At 46.3% G+C, this 23,472-nt stretch overlaps 1 long non-coding RNA gene across 1 annotated transcript; it reads left to right on the top strand.

The window, feature by feature from the left end:
- The first annotated feature begins 9,566 nt into the window (after nt 1-9,566).
- Nucleotides 9,567-21,229, top strand: LOC134486598 (uncharacterized). Its single transcript, XR_010065841.1, has 3 exons — nt 9,567-10,106; nt 14,237-14,323; nt 17,210-21,229. It is a non-coding gene; the product is annotated as an uncharacterized LOC134486598 (long non-coding RNA).
- Nucleotides 21,230-23,472: the final 2,243 nt, after the last annotated feature.

Genomic DNA, 23,472 nt, shown 5'->3' with positions numbered 1-23,472 from the left:
ACCATAACATTCTGTATTAACTGTTGGTTTACGGAAGCCATCTCATCTATACTCAGGAAAATCCATTCCTTTTTTATATTAGATTCATATTGATAAGAATGATATGGTAGCTTCTAACTGGGATGCTGTGGCAAGATGAGTTCCCCAGGACACTCCAGGGTAAGTGACTGTCATCCATGTGGCTGAGAGGAGCCTTTGTCATGTTTTCACCATAAATTCTTCATCCAATTTCTCACCAGACAGAAAACTAGGATCCCAGAAGGCAGTGGGTTGATATATTCAAAATGCTTCAGAAAAGAAATGGATCAATGATCATCCTGGAATCCTCACTCCTGAAGGCACATGTGGTTTCTTCAGTTAAGCCTGCTGTTTCTGGCCAACATTTTGAGAAAGGAGAGTGAAAACTCTCGAACCACACAATACCCAAAAATAGTTGAGGATAAAAACAAAGATTTAGTGTACACTTCCTGGCTAAGACAATTCCTAAATGGCTTCTCTGGATATGTTTGGACAACTTTAGCTCTCATGGCCCTTTTTATGATTTTAGATTTATTTATTGTTTTCAGCCCTTCTGGATTTTATATCCTGGTACAGTTGGTTCTTTCCCCCTTCCAAGCCCTTAACACTCTCACGGTACTTTCTCAGAATTACAAGCTGTTGCCATTGGCATCCATGCCATCTACCACTACTAGGCCTCTCCTTGTTGTCATGTCTGACCTCCAGCCCCCTACAGCTACTCTCTACCTTCTAATGTTTACAATGTCTGTTAGGCCTTGCCATCTTATGACCTGATGACCAATCAACAAGATCAGCTACCCAATTCCCAGCTCTGATCTTTGACTCTTGTTAGTGCTTTGACCCTGCTTATCTATCAGTTGGACACAATTCAGGGATGGATAGCTCTGCTGAGCCACTCTAGTCTGGGAACGATGCTGCTTTGATCTCAAGGCAGACCAGACTCACAGCAAGACCTGGCCACCTTCAAGCAAGACTAGAATGGGTTAATATATTTTTAAAAGATTTTTATTTAATTTACATGTGTGAGTACACTATTGTTGTCTTCAGACATACCAGAGGAGAGCACCAGATCCCATTACAGATGGTTGTGAGCCACCATGTGGTTGCTGGGAATTGGACTCAGGACCTCTGGAAAAGTAGCCCATCCTCCTAACCACTGAGCCATCTCTCCAGCCCAGAATAGGCTAATCTTAACAAGGCCCGGCAGCGATCTGTCTAAGGTGGTAGCACCTGTGAGGAGAATTAGACCTACAGGAAACACTGTTCTCTACAGTGATAGCCAATGGGAGGGTCACTCAAGGGACTGAGGTAGGGTGAGTAATCTAGCCTCATTTAAGGTCTTTCCTTAGGTTTCTGTTGCTGTGTATTTACCTATTTTTGTAGTGGTGGAATCATACGTTCAGTGCTTTGTACATAATTGAGAAGAACCTCAGGGATCCACGCCCTCAGGTCATGTCTGCCCTCCACAGGCATCATGCACACCTGCAAACGCAAGTGTGAGCATTTGCCTTTAGTTTCATGCACTTTAGGCTGCTGGGGTTCCTGATGAGTATTATTTCCCCAGTTACGAGTGGGGTCTTGGTTAGAAATGAGCTACCCACCTTCTTCCATGCTAGGCTCGTCCTTTGGAGAGATCCCTCCTTCCTGCTCTGTTAGCGACACAGAAATTTGATGATCAACTTTTGGAATTGTTTTTGTGAGAAATTGGTTTTGCCATCAATTTTGAGGATCCTTGACTTAGATGTTTGTTTAGGGTTGCTCGACAATGGTGTTCTGTCTCTGGGAAGCAATGCTTCTTTTTAAGATGCTTTTCATGTATTCAAACTACAGTAGTATCCCACAGCAGGGCTCCTTCAGCCTTGTGACAAACTCCCACACTGTCCTAGAAACCATCCAGGCCAGGTTTTCTGTTTAGTATAGTAGAGTTTTCTTTTTCTTTCTTTTTAAAAGGTATTTATTTTTATATAAGTACTCTGTCTTCACACACAAGAAGAAGAAATCTGATCCCATTACAGATGATTGTGCACCATCATATGGGTGCTAGGAAGTGAAATCAGGACCTCTGGAAGAGCAGTCAGTGCTCTTAAGTACTGAGCCACCTCTCCAGTCCTAGAATACTTTTCTTTTAAAAGTTTTGTTTGTTTGAATTGGTTTTTCCAGACAGAGTTTCTCAGTGTCTATCCCTGGCTGTCCTGCAACTCTATGTATAGACCAGGCTGGTTTGTAAAATCACAGAGATCTGCCTGCTTCTGCTTCCTACCATATCCAATAGGTTTTATTTTTTACATATGTGTCTATGTGTGTCTTTATGTAGGTGCACATGTGAGTGCAATGCCCTTGGAGGCCAGAAGAGGTTGTCAGATTCCCTGGGGTTGGAGTTAGAATCAGTTTGTGAGCCACCTGCTGTGGGTGCTGGGAACAGAACTCAGGGCCTCTGAACAAGAAGACTTCTCTCCAGGTGTCTTGATTATATTTTCATGAGAAAGTGGATTATGTCACTTAATTGTCTACCACACCACTTTCTTCACCCTACTTTTCCCTCCGTTACTAGTATGGAAGTGATGTTGCGCGTGTGCCTGTGATTGTGGCCCTGGACATTCGATCGAGTGTGTTTAAGTCCCTCCACTTTAATTTTTACTATATTTAGTTCCTCATGTGTATGTGCATAGGTGGATACATAGCAATGTGCACATGTGGAAGTCAGAGGCCAGCTTTGTCGAGCTGGTTCTCATTTGGGTCCCAGGGCTAGGACTCAGGTCAGCAGGAGCCTTTACTCGCTGAGCCATCTTGCTGGCCCCTTACTTCCTCAGATCACATCTTGACCTCCCCTCAGAGGCATGTGTGAGACACTGTGCCTTAACTTTGGACATCACCACCCGAACTGTGTGCCTCTGGAGTCTGTAGAGCCTCTGAGAACACCGTGGCCCTCAGCGGTGCACAGAGTTCACAGCTTACTTCCCAGGTTACTTTCCTTCTGCAGCTATCTTCCTCTGCCTGAAATTCCTTCACTGGGGTCGACTGGCACAGATTCTCATTTTTGATTTGTCTGAAATGTCTTTCTTTCATTCTTATTCTTGAAAGATAGTGTTTGCTAAAAATACAATTCTAGCTTGTAAGTAGTTTTCTCTCAGTGATTTGATGATGCATTCTGCTCTCTCCTGGCATGCACAGTTGAGAGTTTGTCTTTACTTTCTAAGAACCTGCCATTTCTCTCTGCTTCTTTTCTTTGGTAATCATTGTTGATGTATAGATCGTTTGTTGTTTAGAGACAGGATCCTATGTAGACATGGCTGACTTTGAACTCCAGGTCCACCTGCTGCCTTCTTCCTCGTGCTGGGATTATTGGTGCATGCTACAAAATCTGGTTTAGGCAGTTCTGGGGAATGAGGCCAGGGTTTCCGACATGCTTAGGCAGGGCCTCTACAAACTGAGGTCAGAACAACTTCCTGGAGTTCGTTCTCTCCTTCCACCTGGGTTCAAGGGATTGGACTACCACAAGTTCCCTCACCCAGTAAGGCCTCATGTTGGTCCTTTAAATTTCTGCTTAATATCATTTTGGTTCTTTTTGCATATAAAATAGGATATCTAATATTCTGTGTTCATTGTATTCTCCTTTATTCTAGCTGTTGAAATCTCAGCTCCCTTGAATACTAAACCCTCTACCACTGAGCTAATGTACCAGCTTTCTAAATTCTAACTTATGTTTGTTTTTGCAAATCTGATTCCATAGTCTAAGGGTTTGGGACCTCTCATGGTAACTTTTTCTTTATGTATTTGTGAAACACTCTTCACAGTGAACATCTCTTAGAACTGTTTGTTTTGTTTTGCAAGACAGGGTTTCTCTGTGTAGCCCTGGATGACCTAGAACTTGCTTTCTCCACCATGCTGGCCTAGTACTCTGAGAACCTCCTGCCTCTGCCTCCAAGTGCTGGGATTAATATTGGATTCATAGTTTATGAAATTGTCCTGTGTCCCACCAGTGTATAATAAAAATTTTAAAGTGTATAATTTTCATGTTGGGGTCTAGCAGCCATGAAGTGAATTGTAGAGGAGAAATTGCAAAGTTCTTAAGCACTTATAAGATAATCATTAAAGAAAAGAAACAAAAGCCCAAATGAGCTTGCATCAGTAAAAGTTAGGAGTGGAAAGAAAAGAGTGAACTTTCAGGGCATCACTGAAACAGAGCGGCTCCCACAGATGCTTCTGCGTGCCTAACTCCAAGTGTCCCACACAAAGGAGAAGGACTCCAAAGAGAGCCTCATATTTGGTAAGGAAGATGTAGATGTAGATGCAGACTAATTGTGGAGTGCAGTCCTGAGGGGTACCCAGGAAGATATGCCATCGACAAGTACATTTTAATGATTTGATCTGGGGAAACTCACAAACTTTCGAGGAACCTGCATCAAGACAGAAAGAAGGCTATGGCTCAGTCAATAAAGTGTTTTCCATACAAACTAGAAGACCTGATTCAGATCCCCAATACCCACATAAAATGACAGGTGTTGCAGCACATGTCTGTAACCCTAGCACTGGTGTCCTAGTTTTATTTTGGTTGCTGTGACAAACTCTGACAGAAAGCAACACCAGGGAGAAGGGGTTTATTTGGCTCACAGTTGCAGGTTACAGTCCATCACCTCAGAGAAGTCAAGGCAGGAATAAGACATCCCATCCACAGTCAAGTGAGGAGAGACACAATACATTCAAATGGTGCTTGATCCATCTCATCTAGGTCTCTTCTAACTCAGAGCTTAGGACTGCCTGCCTAGGGAATGGCGCCACCCAGGATGGGCTGGGTCTTCCTGCAACACCTAACAGTCAAGACAATCCCACAGTGAGGCACACAGGGAGGTCAACCTGGTCTAGAGGATTTCTGAATTGTTGCTCTCTTCTCAGGGGATTTTTAGTTGTGGAAAATTGACATTGGAAACTATCAAAACTAGGAAAGTAGAAATAGGAAGATCCCCAGGGTTTGCTGACCAAGTCAGTAGATAAATCAGTGAACTCTAAGTTCAGTAAGACCCTGAATCAAACAATAAAGTGGAGCCAGGAGCTGTGGAACACGCCTTTAACTCCAGCACTGATCACACAGAGGCCACACTCCAGCAGAGACTACACAGATCACTGGAGTTTGAAGTTTTGTCTGCAGAGGAAATTCTAGACCAACTAGGTCTACAAAGTAAGACTATGTCCTAAACAAAACTAAACAAAACAAAACACAATCCAGTCATGGTGATATGTTCCTTTAAATCAAGTACAGGCAGACAGATTTCTGTGAATTTGAACCCTCTTCTAGGGCAGCTAGGAAATAGAGAAACCCTGCCTCAAAAACAAACAAACAAACAAACAAACAAACAAACAAAGTGAAGATTAATGAGAAAGGCATCTAAGACTGACCTCTGACCTCCACAAAAATGCATTGTGGGTATGCACATTCAAACATGGGCAGACTACAAGACAGACAGATTAGATAATAGAATAGCTGAGTGGACTGAAAAGAGAATTAGACTAAGGAAAGGACACTGATGGACATCTACTGTGATGGACACCATGAAGAAGCAACACTCAGGGACAGTGGACCCAGATACGGGCCCTTTTGGAAAATGAGGGAAGGGGATTTCTAAGGATTTTTGAAAGGCAGGGCAATTGCAAGTGTTTGATACCACAGAATCCAAAGACAATTATGACTGAAAAGACACTTTTTGAAATGTATACAGAAAGATGGACATGCAATATGATATAGCTAGGGGCCTGATTTAGATGTAGCAATAAGCTCAGTTGTAGAATACTTAGCCTAACATTCATAAGGCCTTGGGCTCCATCCCCAATATATACATGCACATACACATGCACATGCACACCCACAGGCAAAGGCACAGACACATGTACAAGCGTGATCCCACAAAACACACACACACACACACACACACATGTGCGCGCGCGTGTGCGCGCAGACAATTAATTCAACCCCATGAAATGTTATAAAGAGTAAATTTGTCCAATGGTAAATATTTAATGAGAGGAAAATATGCTTTCAATTGATGGAAGAGTATGATGAAGCATGTTATAGAATTGTACATGTGAGTCTCCTCTCCCTCTGAGACTGGACTTGAACTTGGGATTATCTTGGCTCAGCCTCCTCGGTGTTGAGATTACATATGTGGGTCATCTAACTCCTCCTCGTCAGCCCTCCTCCTCTTCTGATTTCTAAAAGGAACCCATATAAAGAACTGCATGCATCTGCAGATCTGCTCTAAGACTTCCCTGATGAAGGCTGGGAACACAGCTTACTTGAGAGGGTGTGATTCAAGGTCATCCGTTACTATATTATTAAGGCCAGTCGGGAATTCATGAGAACCTGTCTCAAAAAGTAAAAATAAAATGGATACTTTAAATCCATTTTCTCTTCTCACAAGCTGCTTTTTATTTTTAAATATACTTTCTGTAGCAACTCTGTTCTTTAGAAATGTAATATGACACACAGAACTTTAAGTGTTACAGAAACTATATCCATGGTTTTAAAAGAAAACAGGGCTAGGTGTGGGAGCAGAGGGAGATGAACCTCTGTGAGTTCCAGACTAGCCAGGGCTTATTGCATAAGATCCTGTCTCAGCAGCAACAACAACAGTTACAAAAAACAGAAAAGTAAAAATCTTAATAAATTTCATTTAACCTGATGTTTATTTTAATGTACAACTAATATAGAAAATATTGATAAGATATTTTCCATTTTAAAATCACTGCCTAATTCTTAATATTCCAATATAATGTACATTATTTTACTTTTTTATTTTGCTTATGCATTCAATTATGGTACATATTTACATTTTCAGAACATTTCAATTTGGGCCACCAATATTTTTCCACCTAATTAGTATGGTGAGGTCCGAGTTGAACCTCTTCCAGGACCTCTTGAATGAGACTCACGGAGACAGTGATCAATGCAATAGCAAGAGGAGTTTAATTCCGGCATGTTGGGGTCCTCCCACTTCAAGGGGAGATGACCCCAAGCAGACTGTGACAGGGAGTTATATACCTTGCAAACAATTGGGGCAGAATTCAAACAATTGGTAACTAGGCAGGGTATTATTGGTGGGGCAAAGTGACCTCCAAGCTGACGTGTGATCAGTGGACCATTCTGGACTTTCCAGGGGGGACAGTTGGGAGTCAAGGGGAGGTCTGTTGGGAGTCACAGGAAGCTTTGTTTGACAGTTTGGTTTGCCGTTGCTCCAGGAACTAACTACTCCCTGGAAGGGAGGGTCCTTGTGCTTGGAGATTTGCAGTGGAACTTTCCCACTGGCTTTAGATTGACTCCAACTCTGACTCTTTCAGTATATGTGACTCCTGACTCATGGATTCCAAATTGGAAAAGACAGTTCTAGAAAGCATTTAGCATTTATTAAGGGTTTACTACAAGGCTGGAGAGATGGCTCAGTGGCTAAGAGCACTGACTGCTCTTCCAGAGGTTCTGAGTTCAAATCCCAGCAACCACATGGTGACTCACAACCATCTGTAATGAGATCTGATGCCCTCTTCTGGTGTGTGTGAAGACAGCTACAGTGTACTTATATATGACAAATAAATAAATCTTTTTAAAAGGGGGGTGTTTACTGTGTGCTGAGCACTGCCCAGAGTTTACCATGTGGCGATTTTAACCCATTTAGTCTCACAATTACTCTAAGAGGACATGCTCATGAATGTTCGGAAGGTTTGCAAAACACTTTTCTGCTGGGATTGAGTAGAAGCCTGACTGTGAGAATATGAGAAAAGAGGAAGTAGGAATTGGCCAGAGACTAAGGTTATTTATAAAGTCGGAGGGTCAGCTGATTTGGCTACAAATACTTAAAATCCTAGTTCCTAGAAGACAGAGGCAGGAGATTCACTTTGAGTTTTAGGACAGTTGGATGGAGTTTTCTGCAGAGCCAAGACACTGATAATTAGCTGGTCTGGCTAGACACTGCACCCCTACCTGAAGCTAAAGGGAAGTCTTGAAGATGCTCCCTTAGTTTATCCCAATGAAGAGAGTAGCTGCTACCCAGGTGACTTTTACACAAGGCTTCCGTGGAGTGGGGTGTTGACCTGAGCACCATGTGTTACTGATTTAATATTTGCAGACTTCCCATAGAACCTTTGCCACTTCTAAGCTATACATTGGAAGCAGGATGCTGATCAAGTCTCATGGTCCAGTACACAAAGAGTCTGGATTTGGTCCCTGCCATCTCAGAGACTGAGGGAAGAGAAACAGACAGAAGAGTACAGATGGTTGAGGTTGGATCAGCAGAGTAGGAGCCAGGATCTCTGAAGAAACTGAGGGAAAGTTTGGACAGATGTGGAGTGAGCTGACACAGCCAGCCAGATGTGTGGAGTGTAGGAGCTCACACTGTGTATGTTGGGCCTCCATCTCCTGCAGAGCCCAGCAGTTTGGATGGGAAGGGAGACCACAGGATCGGATAAAGTCGGAGGTGAGTGGAGGGTACTTTGGTAAAGGAAGGTGTTATTAGGAGAGGTCTGCAAGCTGTGGAGGGGCAGACAGGGTAGGGGCAGGAAGAGAGAAATGGATGAAGGTCAGAATTTTCTTGCAAAATCCAGAAAGGGACAGAATCCTTGGCTACTCCTCCAGCTGCTGCAGGGGAGTAGCTAGGAAGAAGAGGCCCTTAGGGGAATAGAAATGAGGAAATCAGGCAGGGAGAAGACAGTCCAGCTTCCGGTGCCACCTTTAAGGAGTTCTTAGCTATTGCCCAGACTAGACATGAGGCAGGGGTCCTGTTCTGTTTCTGCCTAAACTTTGCTCCAAAGAGACCACCTTCCAGATCTCCACCTCTGCCTCTTTAGTGACCCCCACCAAGCCTGGCAAAGTCTACACTGTAGCTCCACAGACTGCTGCTGGAGATCCGCAGAGCTTTGTCGCTTTTCCCCAACAGTGGGAACCGGGCCCCTGGGAAAGAATGCCTGTCCCGTATGAAGCAGTGTTCCCCTAAATATCCATTAAACGAGAAATTTCGGGAATATCACCTCAGCTTCAGAATAGTGATCCAGAGGCCAAAGGTCTCCACCTCCGTCAGGAACCTCCGTCAGGTTAGGTGAAGGCAGACTAGATTCTCCGGAAAATATAGGCTGGACTCCAAATAGCCTTCCTAAGCTTGGATCCAAGTTCTCTAGGAACTGAAAGGACAACCAGGACGAAGGGAGTGGGTTCAGCTGTGGTACAAGTTAGAAGAGAGATTGGTATTTTTCCTGAATCCCAAGCTCTGCAGATGTCCTCCTCAGAGCAACCTGCTGCTGAAGCTTGAGTCACAGAATCAAGTTGCAGAAAGAAAGGTGAGAGGAGGACATTAGATCAATCACCAATATGCAAGTGTGGTTTTTGCATCAGACTGGGGACCACATCCCTACCTGCCATTCATTGCCCCACCCCTCCCCCCACCCAGAGGTAGCTGAGCGGAGGCCAGGTGCCTGCTAACTCTTCTCATAGAACTGCCAAAACCTGGCCCAGAAGAACTAGGAGGATCCCGTGCAGTGTCCGTTGCGGTGTGATCCAGGAAGTGGCTCACGTAGTACACGGAGCGCGCGCCCTGGCGGTTGCTCAAAGCTACCGCTTGGGCCGCAGGGACCACACTCCAGGCGGTGTGCAGCGGTCCAACTTGGTGCTAGGGCTCTCGCAAGCTTTAGGGCTGCGACCATGTTCGCATGGGCCAAGCGGGGTTTCAACATAGAGTTCTTGGTGGCCAAGAGCGGTGGCACTGGGGGGAGTCCTGGAAGCTGGGGCTCGGGCTTCCATCTTCTGGCTGTGGCTGCCTAAGAATAACTGCTCAGGCCCAAGGAGCTCAACTACCCTCACCCCAGTGTGCCCAAAATGGCTTTGGTGAGTGGCTTCCCATCCACTGCCTCTGCCTGAGCCAGTCGCTTGCTCTAGGGAGGTCCCTAGCTGGTGTTCCCCCAGGCCATGAACCGCTGAGTACTGATGATGTATCGGGCTCACCAACTGGGCTCCTCCTTGCTTCAACCCCCTCACTTCAGCACCCAGCATCCGGACCCTCTCCATTTCTACTCCTGGGTGCTTCGGAATTGCTTCTTTGGTCACTGTCTCCAGGGTAAGCGTCTATTCTCTGTTGGTGACTCTGGTATTCCAGGAAAGCTTGGTATAGTTGCACTGGTGTTCAGAAGTTGTGAGGGACAAGGCTAAAGATCAGCCTTGACTGTACACAGGGCATTAGCCTGTGGTCTGTTGTGTTGGTCTCCCACCTAGAAGTGAGGTTGGGACCTCAAGCTTTCCAAGGAATGAAACCGATTGGGACAGAAGGCGGAGAGCACTATAGGAGCTTTTTCAGACCCTATTGTGGCCAACCTTAATCTCCTTTAAGACTAAACTGGTCCCATTCTTGGAAGTGCTGACCCTTTGCCCTTCCCATGCCAGAATGTTGAGCTGTGACCACACTTAGCTGCCTGGTCACTACAATTCGTGGCACATCTGGTCAGGGGAAGGTCCACCTGCAGTCCCTGGCTCTGTGGGTAGCAGGGCAGCATGGTGTGCTCACTTAGGACTTTTCTCAGTAACCTTGGCCAGACTTTTTTCCCAGTCACATGAGCCCTCTCCAACCCAGAGTGAGGAAAGGTTGGGATCAGCAAATCGGCTTTCTCACCACAGGAGCCCACCCGGTTGCTAGAGCTCACCACAGACCTCTTGAGTAGGTGATGGTGGAGGAGGGCTTTTAAGGTCACATCTAGTCTTACTCCTACCCTGTTTGTAACTGCAACTGGTTTGCTAACTTAATTAGCATCTTAGGATCTTAATCCCTCCAAAAGCCTTAGGATCTTAATCCCTCCAAAAGCCTTAAACACCACACACACACACACACACACACACACACACACACACACCCCAGTTATCTGACTTTCCTAAAGAAAAGAGAGTTGTGCTCATTGCAGATAATTTTCTTCCTTGGATTTGTACTTTCCTTTCATAAAAAAAAAAAAAAAAAAAAAAAAAACAGAAATAAAAGATTGGCCTTGATTCCTATGGCAACTGCTTAGATCCCACTTTGATATAGACTTGACTTCAGAGTTCGGAGTTTCTATAGGGAAATTAAGCATTTCATGCCACAGGGCACTCGAAGGCCTCATTCTCAACCTGGGAACTCATTTTGGGGCAGGTGGGATAGGCTGACTAGGGAGCCTCCTACTCTCTGGGGAGTCTCATGAAGAAGACTGTGTTCCCTGCAAGAAACAGGGAGCAAAGAAAAGTACTTCCCATAGAACAACCTCTAAAGTTTACCCAGAATGGGGGAAGAGGGTAGGGGTCACGAGCCAAGGAGCTGAGGCTGAATCTCTTAAGGACTTCAAAACAGAAAGGCACAAAAGGCTCTTCGTGGCCTTGAAACACACAGTACTTACTGGGCTGGCTTTGCAGGGCCACAGCACCACACTGGTTCTCCAAAAACTCTCTGCTTCTTTTCCCCAAATCTCCACCTCCTCCTTTCCCTGCATCAGCACAGCATTCCTGACGTCAACTTCCAGTTCGACATTCATGAGATGGTCTTTCATGGGTTTCTATGGAATTGATCTTTCTTAAATGACACACTGTTAAGTTCCTAAATGTGCCACGAGTGGGCATACTTGTCATTTGTCACAAAGGACAAGAGGGAGCATGGATAAAATGAATGAGGACATGCACCCTCCTGGTCCTATGGGAGACTCCAAGATGCACTCTCCTGAGAGGCAGGCTCTTACAGGAGGCTCGACTTCTCTTGTGGAGGTAGGCAGCAGCACAAGTCTCAGAGACAGGTCACAATCGTCTTCTTTACTGGCGCCCTTCCAGCAGCAATGCTGATTACCACTAGGAGCTGGACATGCACTGTGAAGGTGGCCACTAAAATAGTCTCTTCCTGTTTGAGGACCTCTTCTTGGTTGAGGGTCTCTTTTCTCCAAGGCATCCCCAGAGGAAGATCGTGTGATGGTTATACTCTTAGCTGCCTGCAGGGATACTCAGAGACTGCAGGAGGACATATTCTTGTCTATGTCAACTGTAAACTCATTCATGTGTGGTCTAGAGAGATAAACAGAAAGATGGCTGGACACCGGGAGTCAGGCTGCCATATAACAGAGTCCTGGACTGTGAGAATTTCTCACTGATTTCCAACCTGCTGCCCATGAGGGGGTCTGTCACAGGACAGTTCTGGTGGGATAGCTGGGGTTCTGGGTCCTTGGCTGGCAGCGCACAGCATGCCTTCTGCTGCCCTTGTCGGGTTCTTCTTATCCTCCTCCTTTAGCTTAGATGAAGGTGAGGACAAGGTGAAAGTAGAGAGAAGAGCCTCAGAAGCTCTCCTTAGGAAAGCAAGGAAGGAGTGAAGATCTTCCAGCCTGGCTGCATGTATTTCAAGGCTTTCCCTTGGTGGTGGGAACAGTCTCCCCTGGGTGACTGGTGTCGTAAAATCAAGTAGGTTTCCATCACTTCGTTGAATTTTTGCTCTCTCAGAGACTGGATGATTTCTCAGCCTTAAACCCCATGACTCTCATGGTCCTGGCAATGCTAGGGCTCGGAAGTCTGGGAAACTGTGTGGGAGTAGGTTGTAAACTTGCCTGGCTGTCCCTGATCTTGGGGCACCTAGTGATTTGGTGGATGAGGGGCCTCCTGCAGGGATTGATCAGCACTTCGACAACAGTGTTAAAAATATGGATGGAAGCTTGAGGAGCAGTGATGAAGTCTGCAGCAATGATCTGCCACCTCAGGTCAGCAGAAAGGCAAGTGCCCAGCCACCAAGAGGAGGAGGAGGACCACTCAACTCCAGGTATTGACGGGGCAGCCCCCAGAGTCCTTCACTTGAATGAACGCACACTTGAATGGCGCACAGTAGGGCAGTAGCTCAAAAGTCACCTTAGTAGCCAGCCAGAATCCCGTGGCTTGGCGTTCTTTCTTCAGTCGGTCCCAGAGTTGCTGACAGAAAATAGGACACAGTTCAGGTTGACAGGGACCAACTGCAAATTGAAAGAACAACACCAAGGATCATGGACACTAAGAGCTGCTCAATGGTCCTCTCGCCTGATGTCAGCACGAACTGTGAGCAAAGGCACCAAGAAAATCAGGTTTAAGAGAAGTGGATAAGACAACGGATGCCCCCAAAACCCACAGTGTCCGTGCTGGGGAGCTGGCTCTGGAGTCCAGAATGTCTGCTTCTCTGTCAGAAGACCTGCATTTGATTCTCAGGAACAGCTCAGGTGACCCACAACTGCCCTAACTCCAGCTCCACAAGACCTTACAATCTAGACTCTAAGGACACCCATATGGGTCTCTCAAAGGTACTATACAGGACACTTAAACTGTGATGAAGAGCATTCCATGTAATTTTTATTTATATAACCTTTGAAGGCCAGGAGAGGGCATCAGATTCCCTGGAAGTGGAACTACAGGCAGTTGTAGCAAGCATTTGATTTCTTTAAAAACTCAAATATATTATGTGAATGTTACCGTTTTAATACCCGGTATGGGATAAGAAGCCCACAACCACCTGGAAGCCAGTTCCAGAGAATCTGACTCCCTCTTGTGACCTCCACAGAAGACACCAGGGTTGTGGTGCTCGGACATACATGGAAACAAAATACTCGCACACATAAAACGAAAGCAATAAATATTCTAATTTAGCAAACATAACTTAAAATTTAATAAAAAAGCAAAACGGAAGATAATAAAGAACATGGAAAAGTGAACACAAGAATCAAGCCAGCAAACACACAAACCTAACGAAAAAAAGCAAATCAAAGTCACCTGGGTGGAGAGGAACTCACTGTGTCAGTGTTCAGCAGATCCTGAAAGTCCAAGCGTAACCTCAGCAACATCGGACTCCAATTGCTTTCCAACCAACAGCTTCTGTGGCACATGCCTTTAATCAAGAGGACGAAGGGGTTCTCGGTGAGTTCTGGGCCAGCCTGGTCTACAGAGTGAATTCTAGGATAGTCAGGGCTCAATACAGAAACACAGTCTCAAAAGAACCAAACAAAACAAAAAACAAAAAACAAAAAAAGAAAACCATGAAAAAGGGGGAGGTCTCCATCTCAAAACGTTAGGTGACAAGCTTCCGTCAGCATGCTGGCTCTTCTTGTACTCTGAGGAATACTCTCAGATCTCACATGGGAACCAGGAACTGTATGCACAGAAAAAGCCATCTTCCCGCCTTCTTGTGCGTCTCAATCTCTTCCAGACTGTAGATGTCACACTCTTGTCTTGCAGCCCAGACAAATCTCATTAAGGACAGGAGGACCAGGAACAGCAGTGTGTCTATGCAACTTCTTCCAGGGACATTCCCAGGCAGCCCAGGTATGAAAGGAATTTTGCTCCTTCACTATGGTGTATATGAGTTGAAGCAGGGACCCCAGCAATACAGGTGCACTGACAAGGTGGTGCAAGACCAGCAATCTTCCTCCCTTACTGGCAGAGACTGGTGTCTCCATGCTCCAAACCTTCTTCCCCATTTCCTCCCAAGGGGCTATCAGGGAGCACTGGGTACACAGCTCCCCAGTGCCTCCACAAGGGCCAGCAGAGAGCACTGGATGCATACCTCCTCACTGCTTCCCACAGGGAGAGCAAGGAACAATGGATGCACAGCTACTCAATGCCTTCCACAGGGCCAGCATGGAGCACTGGCTGCACAGACTCAACACCTCCCATAGGCCCAGCAGAGAGTACTTACTTCACAGCTCCTCACTGCTGTGCACAGGGGAGGAACTCAATGCTCAGCCAACTCCAGATGTGAGGCACAGGAAATGATTACTGCACGTATGGATGCCCAGTTTTCTTCTCTCCAACGGAGAGCACTTACGATTCACAGGGATTATGTGGCTGTTGTGAGCCACCATGTCACTTTTCTCAGGTTTGGGCAGGGGGATGCTTGTTTTAACAGTTTGTTAAACAGTGTTGTGCATTCTAGGCTGGCCTCAAACTGTGTTGGATGATCTTTATTGTCTGGTCCTCTTGTCTCCACCCCTGAATCTTGGGATTCTGGTTACGAGTCATCTGATTTGATTTAATGCTAGTCAAGAACCAGAGACTCCTGCCTGCTAGACACATTGAGTCATAGCACAGGCCTGTTGTTTTTGTTGTCTTTAAATTCTCACACAGTCAAACAAAGCTAGACTACTGCTTCCTAAATAGTCAAGACAGGCCTTGACTCCAGCCTAAGTGTCCAGAGTCCTGAGATTATAGGCGAAAACCTTCACCCTATCTCTGACATTTAGTTTTTAGAAAAATCCATAAGCTCCCTAGACTTGGTAAATGTGAGGCAGGTGAGCTCACCCAAGGAGTGAGGGGACTGAATCTTCAAACTATGAGACCCCATCATCCTTTTTCTTCTGCTGCTTGTTTGGGCTCAGGCTGCTTGTTTGTGGCTTCTGTTTTCTCTTCTATCATGGTGCTGCATGGAGAAGGTGGATGAGGTCAGCTGAGGGCTGTAGTCAGAATACACCTTCAAAGCTTCCTGGCTGCCCAGGCTGCGTGCTGACCTGAGTCTCCTTGAGATGGCATGGGACTGGGACGGCCTCCTTTCCCTCCCTCCACCAGCTCCCAGCTCAGCAGCTTCAGAAGGGGAAGTTCTCCTACAGCTCCTGTCTGCAGTACTTGACATATTCTCAGAAGGAAAAATAAGCCATCTGGAAAGGAAAGAAAAGGCAGGGTCAGTGGTGGAGACCTGTAACTCCTTAAAAGGACTGTGGAAGCACAAGGATCAAGAATCAAGGACATACTCAGCTACAGAGTGAATCCCAGACTACTGTGACATCCAGGTGGGACTCCTCCACTGGAACAGCTTTTGTCCAGCATGCAGTAACACCTGATTTTCCCCCAAGAATGGAGCAAACCAGGCTTGGTAGGAAAATCTGTAATACTTACAATTTTAGGGGGAGACAGAGAATTCAAAACTCAAGGTCTCCCACAGCTACATAGATTAAAAAAAAATTAAGGCTAAGTGCACAGTTCTTTCCCTTACATCAGTTGGCAGAGGTTAGGAGGAGCACCCCTGTTTGGATGCCTGGACTGCCCACATAAAACTGGAGTCAAAACAGGAAGAAACAGAAAAAAGAAAGGATTCCTCACTAGAAACACTTATCGTTATGTTGCCATGGGAATTGAGGCCATGTTCACTGGCAATGGAAAGAAAGGACAAGAGCACAAAGGGTAAAGAGTAGTGTGGAGGAAAGGGAATGCCATGGATAGAAAACTCTAGATACTGCTATAAGGACTGCATTTGTGCATGAGACATACATGACCGTAGAGCTCTCTCTCCTCTCTCTCTCTCTCTCTCTCTCTCTCTCTCTCTCTCTCTCTCTGTTTCTGTGCATGTTTAATCTCATACATGTAGGGCAAGAGTGTTCCTCAAGTGCTTTTCCACCATAATTTTTGAGATAGGATATGCCAGTGATCCCAGGCTAGCAAGCTCTCACTTCTGTTTCTCTTGACCTCTAGTCCCAAGATGATGACACACGGATGCTGCCTTGTCTGGTTTCAGAGGTCCTTTTGTTACCCTGTGACACTTTACACAACAGCCATCTCCACAGCCCCAGGAACCAGATATGACAGTTCAAAATATTTAGACCATGCATGTCCTTTTGCAGACAGGATCCACTCAGGTGGGAACTTATCTTGCTTGCACTGGTCTTGAACTTTTGATCCTTGACGGGGCAGAGTGGTTCAGAACTGAAATGTGTGCATTGGGGAATTAGAGACAGGAAGGTGAGGATCCTGCTCAAGGTCATCTCTGGCTACAAGGTGGCCTGTTGGGATAAATGAGACCCCGAGTAAAACACAGATGTTAACAGCATTACAATGCACCTAAGGAGGAACTGAGGCAGCAGGATCCACGGGAAGTAAAAGCTAGCCTGGGCTCCCCTGAGTTCCACTCCATCTGAATTATAGATGAGACTGTGTGAACATTAAAACCAGCATAGCAGAAGTATTCCTATGAAGCAAAGAAAAAAGAAGCAAATGTCAGAATACACAGTGGAAGTGTGCCTAAGACATCTGAATACATCAGTGCATAAACAGAGATTCCATCTTCTGTTTGCGGTGGAATGTGTTCCCTTAGCATACTTCTGTGAGTCTGATGAACAGTGACACGTTCAAGGATTGTTGTTGGTAGTGTTGTTCATCTGTTGATTTTTGATTTCCACCAGCTGTGATTTTTATGTTTGTGTTTTGTGTTTTCCACCTAAGGCCATCTTCAGTGTTCCATGAATCCCAGTTTAAGAAAGAGCACGTGCGACCTGCCTGACTGGAATTTGTTTGTGTACAAGAAGAGACGGGGACAGAGACACAGACAGAACCTCACAGTGCATGGACGTCAAGGAGTCATCAGGGTGCGAGGCCAGATCTCCAACCCAGGCTGGCCAGAGTCTCCGGGAGGTCCTCGTTGGTTTTGTCTGATTAGCTAGCCTGTTCCAGAGGCTGAAGCCAGCACTGAATCCATGGAATGAACTTCCCAGAGTTGTGCATTATGGGTTGGGGAACATGGGGTCTAATGGTGCCCTTCCTGCCTCTGAAGAGGGATAGGACACTCCTCTCTTCTCAAATTAGACAGGAAAAAAATGTCTGTCCTAAGAGAGCTTAGTGTTGCTCAGGGGACAGAGTAGATAAGAAAGAGGAATGTGTTTCCCAGGGGCAGAATACTACTGGGACAGGGTGTTGAACTCAGCAGATATCCCAGCAGGGTGACTATGCCAGGAACCTTGTTGTCCTGTGTTCAAATTAGGAGAGAACGTTGGTCGGAGGGACCATCCATGTCAGTCACACGGGCTTCTGTGTGCCTCAGGCTGTGACAGATGTTGGCACAGTCTAGGGAGAAAGAACACAGGAGATGACATCTTACCAATGTGACAGTGGGAGGGACAGGGAAAGCTTCCCAGAAGCTCTCACAGGATGTGGGAGGCTGCTTACCAGGGCAAGAGCAAGTAATGTGCAAATACTCCGAGAAATGCAAGCAGCTTTCTGAGTTGTCCAGTTGCGTGCAGACTCCAGGAAGAGAGATGAAGTTGTCAGGAGACAGGGCCTCAGCAGGTTGCTGCCCCATCATGAGGGGCTCAAGTTTCAGCCTGGTTATAATAGGCATTACTGGCTTATGGTGTGGCAGGTGGTGGTGAGTGTGGACTTACGTTGTTAATGTGAAATGTGAATGTTGGCCTTGAAGGAACAAGCTTAGAGAGGCAGGCAGTGGGTTATTAGAGGGCAGATTTGGTGGAGAGAGAGGGCACAGCTGCCCCTGCAGTCACTCCACAGCTGTGGTTTTCATGTGTTTGCTCTGAGGTGGGTCTGAGGCCTCAAGCAATGTGACCTGTGATGGGATGGGGGTGCGGGAGCAGGGGAGGGCATGTATAACGTTGGCAGGAGACTGCCCTCTAGAGGAGTCCCACATGGGCACTTGCAGGCCTCATTCTCACCCTGGGAACCCGTTTTGGGGCAGTCAGGACAGGCTGACTAGGGAGACTTCTCTGGGGAGAGAAGGCTACCTCCTGAACAAGACCAGGTTTCCTGCAAGAAATGGAGCAAATGACATTACCTTCCCATAACACATGAGGAGACATGTGTGACTGTTCTTTGCTTCCTGTTTTCCCAGGCTGGGGGAGAGAGCATAGGGTACTGTTCCCCATAGAGTTTAGGGGCACCTTAGCCTTCCAGCCCTCTTTCCTGAGCAAGGCATGGTAAAATCTACCCCTTGTTGTCCGAGATTTTACCTGGAGAGATCTATGCTGGGGTGGATAGCTCTTCCGAAGGGCTGGCTATCTAGTTTGCAGCCAGCGCAACCCCAGCACACGGTTCACAAGCCATGGAGCTGGGGCAGGTCCTCTTCTCGACTTCAAAGCAGAAAGACACGGGAAAGAGGCTTTTCATGTCTTTGAAACACACAGGACTTACATGACTGACTGTGCAGTGCTATAGCACCCCACTGGTTCTTCAAGGACTCACTGCTTCCTTTGGCCAAGGTCCCACCCTCACTTCTCCCTGCTTTGATCAGCATCTCTGCAGTCTGCTTCTGGCTCTACAAGAGTGAGGTGGCTCTTTAGGGGTTTCTATGGAATTGGTTTTTCTGAAGTGACAGGCTAAATTCCCAAGTGTGCTACAAGTGGGCACACTCATCATTTGTCACAAAAGAGAGGGAGTACGTATAAAATGAATGAGGACATGCACCTTCCTGGTCCTGTGGGTGACTCCACAGTCCCCTTCCCTTGGAGTCAGGTTCTTACACGAGGCTTGGCTTCTCTTCAGTAGCGGCAGGCAGCAGCAGCACAGGTTTTTGATACAGTTCATGATTCTTTCTTTCCCCCTTCCAGAGGTGATGCTGTCACCAGGGGAGGCTGGACCTGCCATCTCGTGCTGGCCATTAGTAATGGTCTCTTCCTGAATGATGGGCATTTCCTGACTATTGGCCAGATCCTGAATGATGGCCTCTTCCTGTGTGAGGGCCTCTTCCTGTGTGAGGGTCTCTTCCTGTATGAGGGTCTCTTTCTCCAAGGCATCCCAGAGGAGGAGCCTGAGGCTTATGCTCCTAGTTGCCTGCAGGGATGCCCAGAGCTCGTCTTGTGGAGGGCATATTCCTGTCTTTGTCAGTTGTAGATTCATTGTCTGGTCAGAAGAGGAAGTATATAGAAATGGAGACACGGCAGGTTCAGTCAAGCTACCATAGAAGACAAGTTTGGACTGCGAAAATCTCAACTGATTTCCAGTCTGCTTCTCATGAGGGAGTCAGTCACAGGACAGTCCATGTGGGATAGTTATGGACGGTGCGTCCTCTTTGGCTGGCAGCACACAGCATGTCTTCTGCCCTCCTGACAGGAAATCTCCTCCCCCTCCTCCTCCTCCTCCTCCTCCTCCTTCTCCTCCTCCTCCTCCTCCTCCTCCTCCTCCTCCTCCTCCTCTTCCTTTAGCTTAGATGAAGGTGAAAACAAGGTGTAGAATGAAGAGCCTCAGAAGCTCTCCTTAGGAAAGCAGGGAAGGAGTGAAGGTCTTCCCGGCCAGGCTGCATGCATTTTAAGGCTTTCATTTAGTGGTGGGAGCGCTCTCTCCTGGGTGACTGGTGTTGTGGAATCAGATAGGTTTCTATCACCTCATTGAATATTTGCTCTCAGAGACTCTATGATTTCTTCATGCTTATACCCCATGTCTTTCATGGTTGGGCTATGCTAGGGCTCCAGTTGCCTGGGAAACTCTGTGTGGAAATAGGTGGTAAACCTGCCTCACTGTCCCTGTTCATGGGGTGCCTCATGATGATGTGTATGGTGGGGCTCGTGATGGGATTGATCATCAACAGTTCAGCGATGTCTTTGAAAATGTTGGTGGAAAGATTAGGAAGAATGCTGAAGCTTGAGCTGACCTGCTGCCTTTTCTCCATAAAGTCCTGCCTTGGAAAGGAAAGCTCGTGGCCACCATGAGGAAGAGGAGGATACCTAAACTCCAGATATAGACTGGGCAGCACTCATATTCCTCCACATGTAGGATTTCCAGGGCACAGTAGGGCAGCGTGTCACAGAAATCCACCTGCTTTTGCCAGGAATCACTTTAGCAGTCAGGCCAGAATCCTACAGCTTGGTGTTCTTCCTGCAGTTGATCAAAATGTTGCTGCTCAGCCTTTATGTCTCTATGGACAATGTCATGGTAGTGCTGTGCCACATGTAGTATCTGGGCAAACGCCCTTCATCTAATTCTCCTCTAAATACCTTCATTCTTGTATGCAGTCTAATAGCTCTCTCTTGAGGCTTGCTCCATCACTAGGTAGGTGCTCTTTCTCCTCTAGACCACGTGAAACAGATTGATAACGTTAGAATTGGTAAGGGATTTCATAATGCTGACCTCGCTATTAATACTATTGATAAGTGAGGTGTACTTCATGTTCCTGGGAAATTTTACACTTGTCAGTGTTGGTACATGGTAGGCCATTTTGACCACTGAAGTGTTTCCTTTGCACAGTGTTTCCTGTCTGCTGACGTCTTTGTTTTTAGTTAAGACGTGTTTTATATCCTTCCAAGTTCATCTGCTTACACATGAGTCCCTCATACACATAAGAGGCTGTCCAAGCCAGGATGAAATGGCCTTAGTCAAACAAAGATATTGGGTACCATAAACTCACCATGTATGATTTGTGGTCTTTAATTTCCTGAAATTGTTCATGCTTTGTGTTGCTTGCCTTTAAAAAGGCACTGAGAAAATACAGTGCTGCCATGGTATTCACCAGCAGCCCCCTCATATTCGTCTCTTGCATGTTCTTTCTGCCTTTCCAATAAAACATCCGCACTTCTCCAGTCATGGTTCCCAAGTTGACTGACAGGCCAGCTCCTGGCATGGGGGGGGGGTCCTGCTGTGTGAACATGCCAGAAGGGTCTAGATGTGTCCTTCATACAGACTTAGGGAAGTGAGCAATGGGTCTCGCCAGTCACCAGAGAGGAGGCACCCCAGGGTGACAGCTCTCCAATAGGAACTACATCTCAGTGACCTGGTGTGCAACCGAGATGGTCATGGGACCAGCAGCTCTGGGACAGCATGCTGGAACATTAGGTGGAGGATCCCTCCAAGCCTTTGTCTGGGGCCAGGGGAGGGAGGGGTTAAATGAGGGAGAATTAAGTAGAGGAAAGGTAGTCATCCTTGCCCTGTTTCCCTGTCTTCCTTCTGTAGTTTGGAAGCAGAGAGAGGTGCTGGGCATCTGAGACAGTGTAGACCCCGCCCTAGGTGCTCTGAGTCACCTTCCTAGTTATTCTCACCCTGTCTCTCTTGCCTCTTAGGAAACAGCACCTTCAGACATAACCCTAGCTGGAGTTAGGAAGGTGACCATAATTCTTAGTGAATTTTAATCTTAGTAAAGCAGTGAGAAGAGAAATTATTTTTCTTATTTGGGATCACCCACATGATAGGAAACCTGAAAGTAGTCTAAAGGTCCCTTAGTACTTAGTACCTTTACTCAGAGGGAAAGAGGCTTACATTTCCTTCTAGACCCAAGGGATGCTCTCAAGAGTTTCCGAAGAATCTGGCCCATGGTCTGGCTATTAAGAACTGTCTGGCTCATGTGGTATTAGCATCTAGGATTAGTATTTTCTAAAACTCAGCCTAAAAGATTAACTCCTTGACCTTTAACCAGCCCCAGGACACCACAGACATTTCCTGAGCTTTGCTGAAAAGTGAGTGAGTAAATGGCTACCAGGGTAGATCCCATGCAAATGACAGAACATGCAGTGTTTTCTAGAAAAAAAATAGGTGTTTTTTGTATGTTTCTGCATGTATTGTGTGTGTGGTTTATGAAATATGGACACAAACACATTAACTTATACATTTAAATTCAGACACACGCATATATACAGATACACATGTACACATATATTTGTATACATATATGATCAGAAGTCAATATTAGGTATCTTCCTCTTCCTTTCACATTTTTTTTGACATAGGGTCTCTCACAGAACCCACAGCTCACCAATTTAGCTACACTGACCAGAGACTTCCAGGGATCCTCTAGTCTTTACCTGTGCAGCACTGGAATTAGACTTGTACTGCTGCACCCAGCTTTTTACAAAACTGCTAGAGACCTGAATTTAGGTCTTAATATTCAAGCAGCAAGTGTTTTACCCACTGAGCTATTTCCCATGCCCCTAAGACTTGTATGTGATCCAAAAGTGACAGGGTTCAAAGTTAGAAAGAGGAAATAACCTCTTTGCTCTCTGAAGCATTCAGATACCAAAACCAAACTATGTTCATAAGGATAAAAGATTGGGGCAGGTGAGTAAAACCATGGTGGAGATAGAGCCAGAAACAACGAATCCAGAGAGGAAAGCAGTAAGGTCCTGAGGTACAGCAAGTCAGACTTTGATGATGGAAGAAGCCACACACACATACTTTCTCATGTACCCATACACAAATGTGTGTATGCTCTCTCTCTCTCTCTCTCTCTCTCTCTCTCTCTCTCTCTCTCTCTCTCACACACACACACACACACACACACACACACACACACACACAGAGAAATAATCCCTTTTATTTGCAAAGCTGGGGCCTCAGCTGCACAGGTGGCCTCTCCCCTCCTCCTCCTCCTCCTCCTCTTCCTCTTCCTCCTCCTCCTCCTCCTCCTCCTCCCCCCCCTCTCCCTTTTTCCCTCCCTCCCCCTCCCTTCCTCCCTCCCCCTCCCTGTGTGTATGTGTGAGTGTGTAACTCCCTCTCTATGTATGTGCCCCTGTGTACCTATCTTTTTATATGAGTTCCTCTGTGTGCATGCGCCTGTTTATCTTTCTGTGTCTCTGTGTTTGCCTCTCTCTGTCTCTGTAGCAAACACACACACTCACACACTTTACCAAATGTCTGCTGTGTACCAGGTAGTGGGTCGAACTGTATCCTCTGCATTTACTCATTGACTCCTGATTAAAAATACCAGGCAGATTCCATGATCCAGATCCAATTTTCACTTAAGAAAACCACCACGGTAAGTTAAGGAATCTGCCCAA

The sequence above is a fragment of the Rattus norvegicus genome, chromosome 4 (assembly GCF_036323735.1).
Source record: "Rattus norvegicus strain BN/NHsdMcwi chromosome 4, GRCr8, whole genome shotgun sequence".
In the NCBI taxonomy this organism is placed as follows: domain Eukaryota; kingdom Metazoa; phylum Chordata; class Mammalia; order Rodentia; family Muridae; genus Rattus; species Rattus norvegicus.
Note: the sequence above shows the minus strand (reverse complement) of the source record. Positions and strands in the feature narration are given on the sequence as shown.